Genomic DNA, 13,351 nt, shown 5'->3' with positions numbered 1-13,351 from the left:
AAAGACGGGGGAGGAAGAATGTGAGTAAAAAAAAAAAAAAAAAAAAAAAAAAAAAACTAAGTCTAAAAAGCTCACCGAGGTCTTCAGCAAAGCCTCGTCTTCTTCAGCTGCCCTAGCTGCAGCTTCTTCTTCAGCAGCCCTGGAGGACCCCTCTCCTCCTTCACAAGCTTCAATAACCCGTGCAACCTCTTCGGCCGTACGGGCAGCTTCAGCTTCTTCGTCTAACAGCTGAAACCAGGGATCCCTCTACTTCCACCAAGGCTTCTGCCTCTGATATAGAGCAACATCCTCAATTTGGAAATGGGAATAGTCTAGATGATCTTCCCTATGCTTCGATTCAGTGATAGAGGGGGCCTGATCAGTTACAACTCGTGCTCGGTTGACGCCAAGACGAGCGTAGTTAATGCCGACGTTGGTCTCGTCCCGCTCTGAAAAAGAAGAGGAAAAATATCAGTTCAGTAGGTTGGCACGGCAGAAAAGTGCGAAGTGAAAACGGAGGAAAAGAGATAATTAAAAGGCCTCGGCCCCAGCCGAAGAAGCTTACCATCCCTAAACTTTCGGCTGAGGCCGACAGCTGCTAACATGTTCTCTTGGAAGACATAATGGGTATCGGGGAGCCAAGTCTCCGGGATATGCTGCATTCAACCGCTGCCTCCCCGGTTCGGCAGCTTGCCGAAGATGTTCTGTTGATTAAGGTTCGGATCTGGGCCGTTATCTTCGGGGGGACCTAAACTTCCCATGTCGGGATCAGGCTCAGCAAGATACCTGGGAGCGCTGAAGACGCAAGGGTGGTCAAGGTCCGTGGGCGCCCTAACCCAAATCCATTGACCTCTCCAGTCCTTGTCTGAAGAGTCGTTCGGCCACATGGTTAGGTACTGGGGCCGAGACTCAATCCGGTACCACCCAGAACCGTGATTTCCGTGCCCACTTTGAATATTTGGCACTAGCCGATGGAGCTTTTTGAAGCAGTGTAGGTTCGGCACATACCTGAAGAACTTGCAGACCCATAAGTATGTCATCACCCTTCGGATGCTAATGGGAGTTAGCTGACATAGGGAAATATTATAATGGATTAGCAAGTCTCGGACGAATACGTCCAAAGGGAACCTCAGCCCATACTGAAGTTGTCTTGTGTACACCCCCACATACCCCGGGGGTGGACGATGGATTCTATCGGATGCTACAGGCATTCGGCACCAATACCCATCAGCTTCAAGGATGCCGTAATGCAACTCAATCTGCTCGGCAAACCGATACTGTTCAGCATTCTATACCCACCACGAGTAGGGGCAGTTCTTTATCATGGCCGAAGCTACTTCAGCATCCTCCCACTCCGAAAACCCAGGAAGGATATCCCAAAGGATGACGGGAACTTCATCGTCCCGCCCAGAAACGCTCGGCCCCTCCATTCCCTGAGGAGGAGCCGAAGAAATGGGAGTCGCCCTAATCCCTTCAGCAGGGTCAGACTCTGCTCTCTGTCCATTCCAGGTCCCAGTTATATTCCTAGGATCGGGAATTGGCCTTGCTCTTCTTGGAGCACGGGCCCTACCTCTAACTCCTCTCACCATGGATGAGTTTCGAAGAAAAAAGTCGAAAAAAGTAGAAAGAGTTCAAATTCGAAGAAAAATAAACTAAAATCAAAGGAAATTACCTTAATCTGAAGCGAAAGTTGCCGATTTACGAATTGGTAGTGACGAGTCTCAGTTTCTAAGCTTAATGCTCGGGGAATTTGCGAAGTTTTGACGCGGGTTCTTGGGTTTTCTTGAGAATTCTGGGTTTGTGTTGGTGAAGAAGTGAGGAGATGACGCGCCTATGATTATATCTCCAGAAATGGGAATTCTGGGAGTCCGCGCTTCAATTTCTCTTAAACACCCCACTAAGTAACCGTTAAACACACGACCTCGTGATTAAACCGCCCATTATCCGTCCAACTTCCACAATTATTCGCCCAACCGTTGTTATTTCATTAATTACGGTTTAAATCCAAAGTTCTTGGATTAATTAAATCATTTACTTCCCTCCTTTTCTGATTAATCAAACCCGACCCGTCATCCTTCCAAATCGGGTCTGGGGGGCAAGTTGTTTGGGTCCAATTTAGTCCAAATGGGCCTAGTTATTAAATGATCCAATTAAAAGCCCAAGGTCAAGGTTCAACTCTCCAATTGTGCTAAAGTCAAGATCAGTCCACAAGGCAAGTCAATTGGGCCAAGGACCACATTCTCCATATATACAAAGGTATAAAAACCATCAATATTACATTGGTACGGGGATGAAAAAAAAACAAAGCCTCAAGCAATTAATTCTCTTGCATAGCTTTCTCTCTCTACACACTGTACTGACTTTAGCATCGGAGGGGCCTCCCTCGGCAACACCCCCGAAGCTAGTTTACGTGCGTTTGCTGTGCAGGAAACCTTCGGCCCAACATCACTTGGACCAAATCCAGTCTTCACCACTTCATCGGACCTTTGACAAGGTCCCATTGTTTTCACCCGAAACACTATATATTATAATTTTTATAAAGAATATAACCAACATAACCCAGCTTTAATGAACATTGCATAAGAAAGAAATGCCACATTTGACTAAAAAATAGGAAACTGAACAATGTAAAGTACACCACAAACTGATAAAATAAACACATATAATATGCATCAAAGCTTTTGAAGTACAGATTGTGCATCAAACTTGTCAAATAAAGCAGCGCATGAAAATCATTCCTAATGAGTCCTTTGATTCTAGCAACTTTGACCCTCTTAAGCAGTTAAGCATACACTTCATTTCAATAAATATAGAAGATGAAAGTTGAAAATGCACTTGACAGGTGAAACAGATTCTGATCAACCCCAAAGTCCTCCTACCCCAAATTGCACATAAAATACCTCTAACTCTAGTCATTCCCTAGTCCACCACCTAGTCTGCGAGGTCGCCAGGCCAGTTAAAAACAGTTCAAACATATGCATAAGTATAAAGCTGCTCACTTCAAACATATTTACATAGAGCATCCCGTCTAGGTATGGAGTGTGTGCATCGAACTGGCATGTCCAATAAACTATCAAAAGCATAAAATTTTCAGTCATGCATAGTACCTGACCTAGTGAGTTTCGTAGCTTGTCTTCCAATTCTTCAATAATTTTTCAAATGTCACAAGGATGACCTTTAGCCACTGACAGTTGCATAATCATCTACACCACGAAAAGAAAACTTACGTACAAACCTAGGAAAAGGGTTAAGCAAGTGAAAATTATGTGGTATTCTGGTAGTTGCCCCAGTTATCAAAGGGAAACACATTGTAAAGTTGAGTTTAGAATGGTCACAGTTTTTGAGTGTAGAACACGTACCTGTCTTCTAATAGATCTAGATAATCTAAATGTCCCGCACGCAGGAGTCACTATTTGTAGTCAAAGATAGCATGACAGTGTTGATTAAACAGTACGTTGCAGTTCCTTCGTCCTAAGGTCGTACCTATATTATCATTGAAATAATTTGGTGCTTGATGAGTAAAATGACATCGAGAAACATCTAAGGGAAAAGAAAAATGTTAAAACAAAATGAGGTTGCATAGAATTGTACTCCCTCCGTCTCCGAAAGAACGATCCTTTTGTGTTGTTTTCGTGGGTCTTAAGAAAGTTAAATAAAATGAAGTAAAATTATATTGAAAAGTTAAATTTACATGGGGTTTAAAAAAAAAGTAGAGAGAGAAAGTAATAAAAATACATTGAAAAACAAAATTGATGAATATTTTAATGCAAATGGCATAATCACTTTGGGACTAAAATTTGGCCATAAGGGTCGAACTTTTGGGGACGGAGGGAGTAGTTAATAAGTAGAAGATCAATAGTCTGTAGACATACCTCAATAACATGGATGTCATCCCACTGTCCTTCATGCAATTAAGCTCTTCGCCCATGACCAGACTTTGAACCATCTAATAAACAGAATGAGTCCAAGGGGCAGTCAAATATTAAAACTAGTATGCATTATGCAGCAACCATCATAAATTATGATTCTCTTAACTAATGTCAGTTAGAATATCACAAGTTCCAAATTAGAACAATGAATACTTAATGAAAGGATAAATTAAAACTAGTTACATTATACTAGTGATACTACTGATTGCATATTCTAACCACGTTATCATCAATTAATAAAAGCCTTATCTAATCCACTAAATTCCAGCCACATTTCCTCAATCATGGTTAGTCACTTTAGACAATGAGCATTCCCCGACCCTTTATGCATAGCCACAATCTTCTATCAAAGAAAGTACATAGCAATTAAGCATAACAGTATTTATCAAGCCAACTTATCTCATTAATGCAATAACATGGAAATTATAAACATAGAATAAAAAATAAATAAAAAAAAAACTATACAACATTGCACCTATCATAAGCAGCATTGCAGCTACACAAGGTATGCTCAAAGTTTGAATCAGCTGGTAAAATTTTTGTGAGAGAGGCACAATTTGATCATACTTCTGAATTTTGATCAATAGCATTCAGTCTTATAAGCAAAGTCAACTAAAATGACCCAAATGAATCAACTAATACAAATAGTCAAATAATACAAATGAAACAACAAAGACACCACCCCTTTTAAAAAGAAGTTAAAAATCCAACTTAATTTTTACAACCAACCTCCCTCTTCCTGAGTGCAAACCTTCCCTCTCCCCTACACACCTGCCCCCCTACCCTGCCTGCACACTACCTCATTCCCTGCCTGCGCATTACTCCCCTCCTTACCTGCCCCCTTACTTGATCACTGCCCCCTCACCTTGTGGCACACCTTCCCTCTCCCTGCTTACACACCATTCCCCTGCTTGCACACTTAACTTATCCCCAACCTGCACTCTAATCCCATCCCTGACTATCCCCATCCCTACACACTGCCCCCTTCCCTAGCAACACACATGCACTCTCCCCGTTTTAACACACACCCCTCACCTGCTTGCACTCTTACTTCTTACCCTATCTGCATATTGTTCCCCTCCCTTCCTGATCCCGTCCCTGCACACTGGCTTCCTTAGCCTATCTATTAGAATGAAAAGACTAACAAATTATGTAGTTAATCAAATTTACACATAGTTAATATATATGAGAAAACTAAAGAATTCAGTCACAAATTTGACAGAATAACCATAAAGTCTAGAGAACAATTTGACACTCGTAATTGATTAAAATAGAGTCTTCACTATTAATTATTTAGCCAAAAACACTAAATAGCAGCACATGCAAACAATAATCAGAAGATTAAAAAGATTATACACAAAAATTTAATCAAAGTAATAATTATTTGGCAAAATCGAATTACGCTAACATACAGTACAAAATTATTAATATTAAACAACACGAATTTGGGAATGAAGCTACCATACGATGTTGAAGCAAAAGATCGCAAAAATAAAATGGAAATTGCCGAAAACAACTCTATTTAAGTATAGCAACTACAATCAACATTGATACATTAATTAAAACCCTAGATATAAGAAAAACGAAGAATTAATTCATGTTTAACAAATCTAACCTTGAAATTTTGTCGAAGAACTGATCTTATTGTGCGAGTGTTGGTTGATTTGGGAATCAGGGATCGTTCGAACGGTTTCTAACTTTCTGGAAACAAGGTTTTTGAATTTAATTTTTTTCTTTTATTACGGAAACAAGTAGTTGTACTTTTTTTTATCTGTTATACTTTTTTTTTTTTGAACGATTTCACTTTAATATTGTTAAAATAGAAATTAATTCCCATTAAACTTCGTTTTAAAAACAAATTCCCAAAGTAGTGTCCACGTAGGATTGGTTTTCGGTTCAACTTAAAACCGCTAACGGTATTAGCGGTTTTGCAATTTTTGTAAAATAAAGTCAAAGAGACTTGTTTTTATTGAAAGGCGGTCTCTTTGAAGTTATAAGTGTAATTGTCAGCGCTCTCTTTTCTTGTTGTGGGCTAAGAATTAACAAAGACACAAAGAGTCCTGTCGTATTGAAAGGCGGTCTCTTTGAAATAACCAAGGACGCAAAGAGACCTGTTATTGTTAGAGGAGGTCTCTTTTTTAAAACCGCTATTACCATTAGCGGTTTTAAGTTGAACCAAAAGAAGAAAAAAGAAAACGATCCTACACGTGGACACTATGTAGGGAATTTATTTTTAAATCAATGTATTATGGGAATTGATTTTTATTTCAACAATATTATGGAAAATCGTTCTTTTTTTTTTTTGAATAGTTATACTTTTATACAACTAGTTTGAGCTCCATATGTAATTTTAGGATATAATTTTTTTTTTACACAAAATAAGGTCAAATAGTATGTACTTTATACTTCATATAAAAAACCAATGTAATGAACAAATGTCCATTTTAATTATTTTTTACAATTAGAATTCAATACTTTGTAGTTTGTACTTCGTATAAGTTAATGTTCATGTTATTCTGGAATGATTTATTTGAAATCATGGAAAAATATTTTTCAATTATAGTAGTAACTAAATAATCATATTTCATATTATATTTTGTCGAAAACAACAAAATTCATCAATTTTAATTGTACGTATAATTTACCATTCTACATACTCATCAATTCTAATATACTTATAAATTGATTAAAAATACTATTAATTGTAATCATTGTATGTCATTTTATAGAATATTTATAGATAATATGTATCTTGTGATTAAATTTAATTGTGCATATAATAATTTCATTAAATTCTTGAGAACATTAGTCTTTCCTTAAAATGAATATTATTGGTTCATGTTAATATGTATGCATGCTACAAAAATTAATTTTAACATGGCACAAATATGGTTTCAATGTCACGGTGAGAAAATTATCCTTGATGAAAGTGTTATATTTTGCAGCATAAATAAGATTAGTCGTAGCATAAGTGTAAGTTTAGCACGGGAACATAATCACCGTGGCATAAGTGTTTATTTACCACGGGAAAAATTTTATAGTCGTGGCACAAGTTTCAATTTGCCACGAATATTTTGCTCTCGTGGCATAATATTTCAATGGAGCTTTAAGTTTCTAGCTTAACTATATTTTCCCGTGGCAAGCTCAATTTATGTCACGAATTTTGTATCCCCGTGGCATAATTCGTGGCACAAGAGTCAATTTGTTGTAGTGATAATAAAAAAAAATGACCTTAGAGCAACTCCAATGATAAGCTAATTGTCAAATTAGCTAGCCATGGCACATAAGCTTTTAAGCTAATTATCATTTTAGCTACTTTAAACTCCAATGGCTAGCTATTAACTTACTACTTAAATTAACCACACCTCCTTATATAACTTTTTAATATTTAATTTTATTTATTCTAAATTTTTTTGTTTTGGCAAGTTTTTTTCTAAGCAAATTAGCAAAGCTAATTTGCTTGACCAAACTAATTGCATTTTCTGACTCCAATGGTCAAGGTAGTAGCTTAAGATTATTTAATATTGCAAGCAAGTCCCTAGCTACAATCATTGGAGTTGCTCTTAGAGGCTTAGAGACCAGTTGTTTAATTACTGGTCTCTTTTATTTACAAAAATAAAGCAGCGAAAATAAAGCGGGAGTGGTTGAGTGAATTCTGCATTTTAGTACTAGCATCTAAGAGACTTGTTATTTATAATAACGGGTCTATTTGATAGATTTCTTCAAAAAAAAAAATCAACTTTTTTTGGGAGGCCTGCTGGTGCACGTGCACGAGTGTGCACCAATGTAGCTTCGCCCCTATTGTTGAGTAACTTTTGTATACATTTGATGTACAATAATTTACTGTACATCGGGGGTCACTTTTATCAAATTTAGGGTCATTTATTTGGGTAAATTTTATCAATAAAGCATAAATACTTCGTAACTTTTATTTATGTTAGATTAACTTTTATTTATTTTAGGGTAACTTTTATTCATATTAGGGTAAATTTTGCTTATTTTAGGGTAACTTTATAACGGATGCACAATATTTTATTGTACATTTGATGTAGTTTAAAGTTTGTCGGGCTTGTTTATTACTGTAGTTCACCTCATTTTTGCTTATCTGAATTTATCTATCTGATCTGGTTTCATCTAATCTGAACTTATCTAATATGATTTGACACTACCACAAAATATGCTTTACAAAACGCCTAAAATAGACAAAACAGAACGCTTTAGAGGCGTTATTCAACTACGGTGCCTTATAAAGTATACAAGTCGCATTTTGAAGGTGTTCTATAATAATAAACAAACAGAACACCTTTCTTAGTTAAATGTTTCCTTTTCTATAGTTAAATAAATTCAATAAGAAAGAAAAGGAGGCGCCTATTTCACTTGGACGTTGCATTTTATGGGAAATGGAAGCGCCTTTCTAACCCAACTGACCTATTAATGTCTAGAATATAAAGCACCTGTGATACGTAACCGTCCTCTTTTCTTAATATTTTTCATAAAAAAAAAATTTATTGTGCATGCTAGAAGAAACTTAATCATCTGCAAATCTTTGAATAAGAATATTTTTATTAATAATGAATTTACAGTAAAATACAAGTATTTTAATTACAATAAGTAATGAAAAAAAAAAAAACAAATGAATAAGATTCGCCTTTCTTGATTTCTGAAAGCAAAAGTTTTCATTATCTTTGTTCAATCTACAAAAGCAAAAAAAAAAAAAAAAAAAAAAAAAAAAAAAAAAAAAAAAAAAAATATTAGCTGAACAAAATTAAAATAAAAGTTTATAAGACCTAAAATTTCATGTTCAAACAAAAACAATTCAGCAATTATACATAAATTTATTTACGAATCAAAGATTATATCATTGATACTTAAACCAAATAAAAAAAAATAAAAAAAAAACTAAATGTAGAATGAAAATGAAAACCAATTTACATAAATTCATTAAAAACAGGCATAATTAACCTTCATGATTATCAAAAAAACACAAATACAAGTATCAAAGTTCAAACAAAAAAAATCAAATTCATGGCAGACAACCTACTAGTGTACTAGAATCCTCTAATGAGTTGAAGAAAAATAACGTACTTAACATACCCGTTTCATCTAATTGGAAATTTGACTAATTTTGAACAATTAATCTTTACAACAATATAATTGGAATTGAAGTAGAAAATTCTAGCTAATATAAACAAGTAGATCGATCCAAATCTAAGGCAATCGACAAGATGTAAACTCAAAAGAAATATTATACCTAACATCTCTGAATTAAAATCACGAAAATTAAACCTGAAAAAAAAATCATAATTATAAAAGAAATCATACCATTTTGAAGATAAGGGCCATAATCATTAGCAGAGAGATGCATCTTGATATCATCAAGAGTCTCACACTGATACAAATTATTGTAATCAGCAACAATTAACAATCCAGATCCGTGACCTATAACAATGGCTTCCAAGTATCCTCCATGAATGTTGAAGGTCATAGCTTCAAATCCATCCATGTTGGCGGAAAATTGAGGGTTTTGTTAGGGTAGATCGGGATGAATTTGGGGATTTTGATCAAGAATAAAGGAGAAAGAAAGAGGAAGGTGATGAATGGGTGATTGGGGGAAGTTAGATGAAGAAATGATAAGAAAAATCGAGAATTGAGGGAGGGTTCAATGGGTTGAAGGTGGCGGTTGGCAAGTAAAGAGGGAAAGGCTTTCAACAGCTGGAGGCTAGGGTTAGAAAAAGATCAACTGATTTCTTTTAAACAATTAATTAAAATAAAATAAAATAAAAAGATTAAAAGGATAATTTATGAAATAGAGCGGTGAGGTCTTAACTGTTTAATTTTATGTCATTTAGAAGGCGCTTCCCATAGCCAACTGTTCTCTAATCTATGGAGAACGTTCAAGTCATCTATGCGTTTAGTATTGTGCGTTACATTTACCCAATTTTGTAGTAGTGTGATTGTCTTATTTGACCAAATTTTGACCTTAAGTGTACGATAATCTATAAAGAAAAAACATATCAAGTGGAATCTTGTATAATTCATAATAATGTGTATTTTAATAATATGTAATTTTCATAATTTTCTTCATTACAAATTTAAGATATTAAGTGATAAAGCACATAAAACGATGATGTGATCTAAACATATTTTTTCCTGATCTAAACATATTTTTTTTCTAATCTGAACGTTTTTTTTTCTAAAATAAGTAAAAATACGTTGAAATAAATAAGGCTTCAGTCCCTCTGTCGTTTTAATTTGCCACACTTTTCTTTTTAAACATTCTTTAAAAGTTATCACATACCATAAAATCATTCTTTATACTTCCTCTGTTTTTTTTAGTTGACGCCTTTCTATTATCACGCTTGCCAACACATATTTTTAACGATTGATATCTCTAATTATCAACATTATAAAATTATAAAAAGTAGATTTAAATAAAATATACATTTAAACGATTCAAACAAGACCCCACATAAATATGTTTTATCGTATATATAAACCACAAAAGCGAGTCAAAGTGTGTTGTGTGAATGTCGGTGCCTTTGCTATGAGCCAATGTTTAGGCGCTTTAAGCTAAGTAAGACGATCTTTTATCAGGTCGATCACTTTATGTGATTGTAATCGAGCCAATTACTAAATCATGTCAAATTGCTTAGAGGGGCTAACTGGCGTACCAAGGAACCCGGATTTCTCTGCACTAGGTCCGTATAATCTAATATGGGGGCCACGCATTGTGTCGCCACACCAGCGCCTGCTTGGAAAATGTGTCGCCGCACTTTGCTTCTGTCGCCAGGCGACAACCTTGTCATCTGGCGCTGGAGTTGGTTCTTCCTTATTTTGCTCTTGTTGCTGCTGATCGTTGCTCGGTTTCACTCCGAACTTTGAACTTGGTCGTTTCCTTTCAACCAAATCCGCTCAAATCTTTTGTAAATTAAAGCTCTTCATCTCTAATTTACTGATCTATGTAATTTTGCTCAAACTCCTCTCATCTTGGAAGAATCTCATGTGTCATATTTGCAGTTTTTCAAAAAAATCCGGGAATGTTCTTGCTAGCTGGGATGCACCTGATGTAAGCCTGTAACACCCCAATAATTCTCTCTTTAAATCTTTGAGGACCCTGAACAATATTCAAGAGAATTAGTGGCGTGCTACCGCCACGTGTTCAAATGTTAAGGCTTATTAAGAAAATAGCAACGGAAAAACTAAATCTAGTATATATAAGTTTCAAAACCAATAACCAAAACCAAACTAAATCTTACAAATTGGAACCCTTAAGGCTCTTATTCAAAACTCAAACCAAAAGAAATAGTATGAAAGTAAAGTTGAGTTTAAATAACTTAAAAAGTAAATAGCAACAAAAATAAGAAAAGTAACCAACTCTCCACTCAAGATCCCACCATCTAGAAACATATGCTGCATGTGTAAGAACCTGTGGTTAATCTGCTCCCCAATATTACAAGTGTAAAAATTGGATCGTCACAGGGTCATTGAAAGGCGAAGGTCATGACCAAAGAAAGACACACACAAAAGCACATAATCAGCAAAGCTGAGTACATACAAGTTGCGAAACATAATAAGAAATACCTAACATGCTACTAATAATCAATCACCACACATCATTAAATTATAGACTCAACACACGACTCAACTATCAATTTTATTAAGTCTTCACTAGTTGATAGTAGCTAACTTATTTATTTATTTCATTGGATTACGCAATAGACAAGGTTGTCCAACCCATGCTCTATTTGAAACATCAATAAAAGAAAAACCCCATGCCTCCTTTCGAAAATATCAATAAACATCCAACGACCACGGGCACGACTCCGTGACCGTAGTTAGTATGAGATCTCACCTAACTCCTAGTTTAAAAAAAAAAATATTTGAAATAAGAGACTCGTAGATCAGACGGCCTCGAGAAAAGTACACGGCTACCCCATGTACCCCAACCCCTGATTGTCATTACTATAAAAGTGCACCAATCCAAATTTTTATTGCTCATCCATCTTGCACTTTACGTGATTTACATGTTTAGACTTCGTGATGACTCATATACAAAAAATACAATCAATCCAATATCAATTCAATCAAGTAAAACAACTTTCCAATTTCCATTCTTGATTTATTAGTGACAAGAAACATTTATTATTTATTCCTTTAACTACCTCGGTGTATAAACACCTTGAGTGCATAAGACACCCCAAAACCTTAACCTCGTCTTATAAGACTTGAATTCTTCCTTTACTCATCCTATTATAATAATCATGAATGAGTAATAAATAAATCATTCCACATATTCACATACCTTTGCCTCTAAGCGCATCTTGCAAAGTTAATGTATAAATAATATTTACAAAGTAGAATAGCACACATCATACGGAAATCACAATGTATAACTGTAGACACCCATTTGTGTCTCCCCAAAACCAAACCCGGTGATGAGTACCTTTCACGTCGAATCATAATCGAATGAAGCGAAAGTGTGGAAAGTCTAGTGTTGCGGATAGTTTTAATTTCTTTTCTCTTCTCTCTGTTTTTGAAAACTTATTTTTAAGAAAACAGCCAATCCAGTTTGGTTGGTCCATGATATGGGTACAATAGTAGTGTAGTTGGATGGGACTTGAAAAGAGCTTTCCAATGATATATTATAAGTCCAATTCCGATGAATATTGAGGAAGTTATGGCCAATTTACTGAACTGAGCCCGGTTTGAGCCTTATATGCGGCCCAATGATCTAGAGGAGGGCCTAATATGATTTATCATTCCTAATGCAATTAGGAATGGTTTTAGTCTTCTAGATTCCCATAGAAGGTTTTTTTCATTCCGAATTCAATTAGCATTGATAAATTGACTTTTGTTGACTTTTCAGAGTTTTAATTAAAATCAAAGAACATTTTTGAGGAAAAGATACGATTTTATCCTCCTGTATGACAAAATTTATCTAATTTAAGAAAACGCGTCAAAATAAGATTAGCGCCTAACGCCAGACATTGGCGCCTGGCGCCAACAGCCAGCGTTGGCGCTGAATCTGTTTTCTGTGCGCCAGAATCTGTTTTCTGTGCGCCAGAATCTGTTTTATGTTTGTATAGCGTCGTAAAAACTCCGTTTTAATTCACCAACAACCAGTTTTCACCTACAATCACCAATTCTCTCTATTTTCATTCACCAACTCTCATCAAGATTCTCTTTATTACTCTCTCTCTCTCTCTTTTCTAAACTAGTTTTTACATACAAAATTCAGCATTCATTAGATCTAGATACACCTAGCCATATTCGAAGTTGCCTTCGCCCTAGACGTGAAAGGTTTAATTTTTGAGGGTTTGGTCCCAAATCTCTCTTTCAATTATTTAATTTAATTGTTTTGTTTATTATTTTCCTTGAAGTTACTAACGTGTGTATTTTGTTATTAGAAAGAGGTACGAGGCATCCAAGTAAGTACTTTAATG

General features: G+C 35.5%; 1 long non-coding RNA gene across 1 annotated transcript; it reads right to left on the bottom strand.

Moving 5' to 3' along the window:
* Positions 1-8,443: 8,443 nt before the first annotated feature.
* Positions 8,444-9,720, bottom strand: LOC110701500. Its single transcript, XR_002507353.1, has 2 exons — positions 9,231-9,720; positions 8,444-8,602 (listed from the first exon to the last, which is right to left on the bottom strand). It is a non-coding gene; the product is annotated as an uncharacterized LOC110701500 (long non-coding RNA).
* Between the last annotated feature and the right edge of the window lie 3,631 nt (positions 9,721-13,351).

The sequence above is a fragment of the Chenopodium quinoa genome, unplaced genomic scaffold (assembly GCF_001683475.1).
Source record: "Chenopodium quinoa cultivar QQ74 unplaced genomic scaffold, ASM168347v1, whole genome shotgun sequence".
Taxonomy (NCBI): domain Eukaryota; kingdom Viridiplantae; phylum Streptophyta; class Magnoliopsida; order Caryophyllales; family Amaranthaceae; genus Chenopodium; species Chenopodium quinoa.
This window is presented reverse-complemented; position numbering and strand designations above follow the sequence as displayed.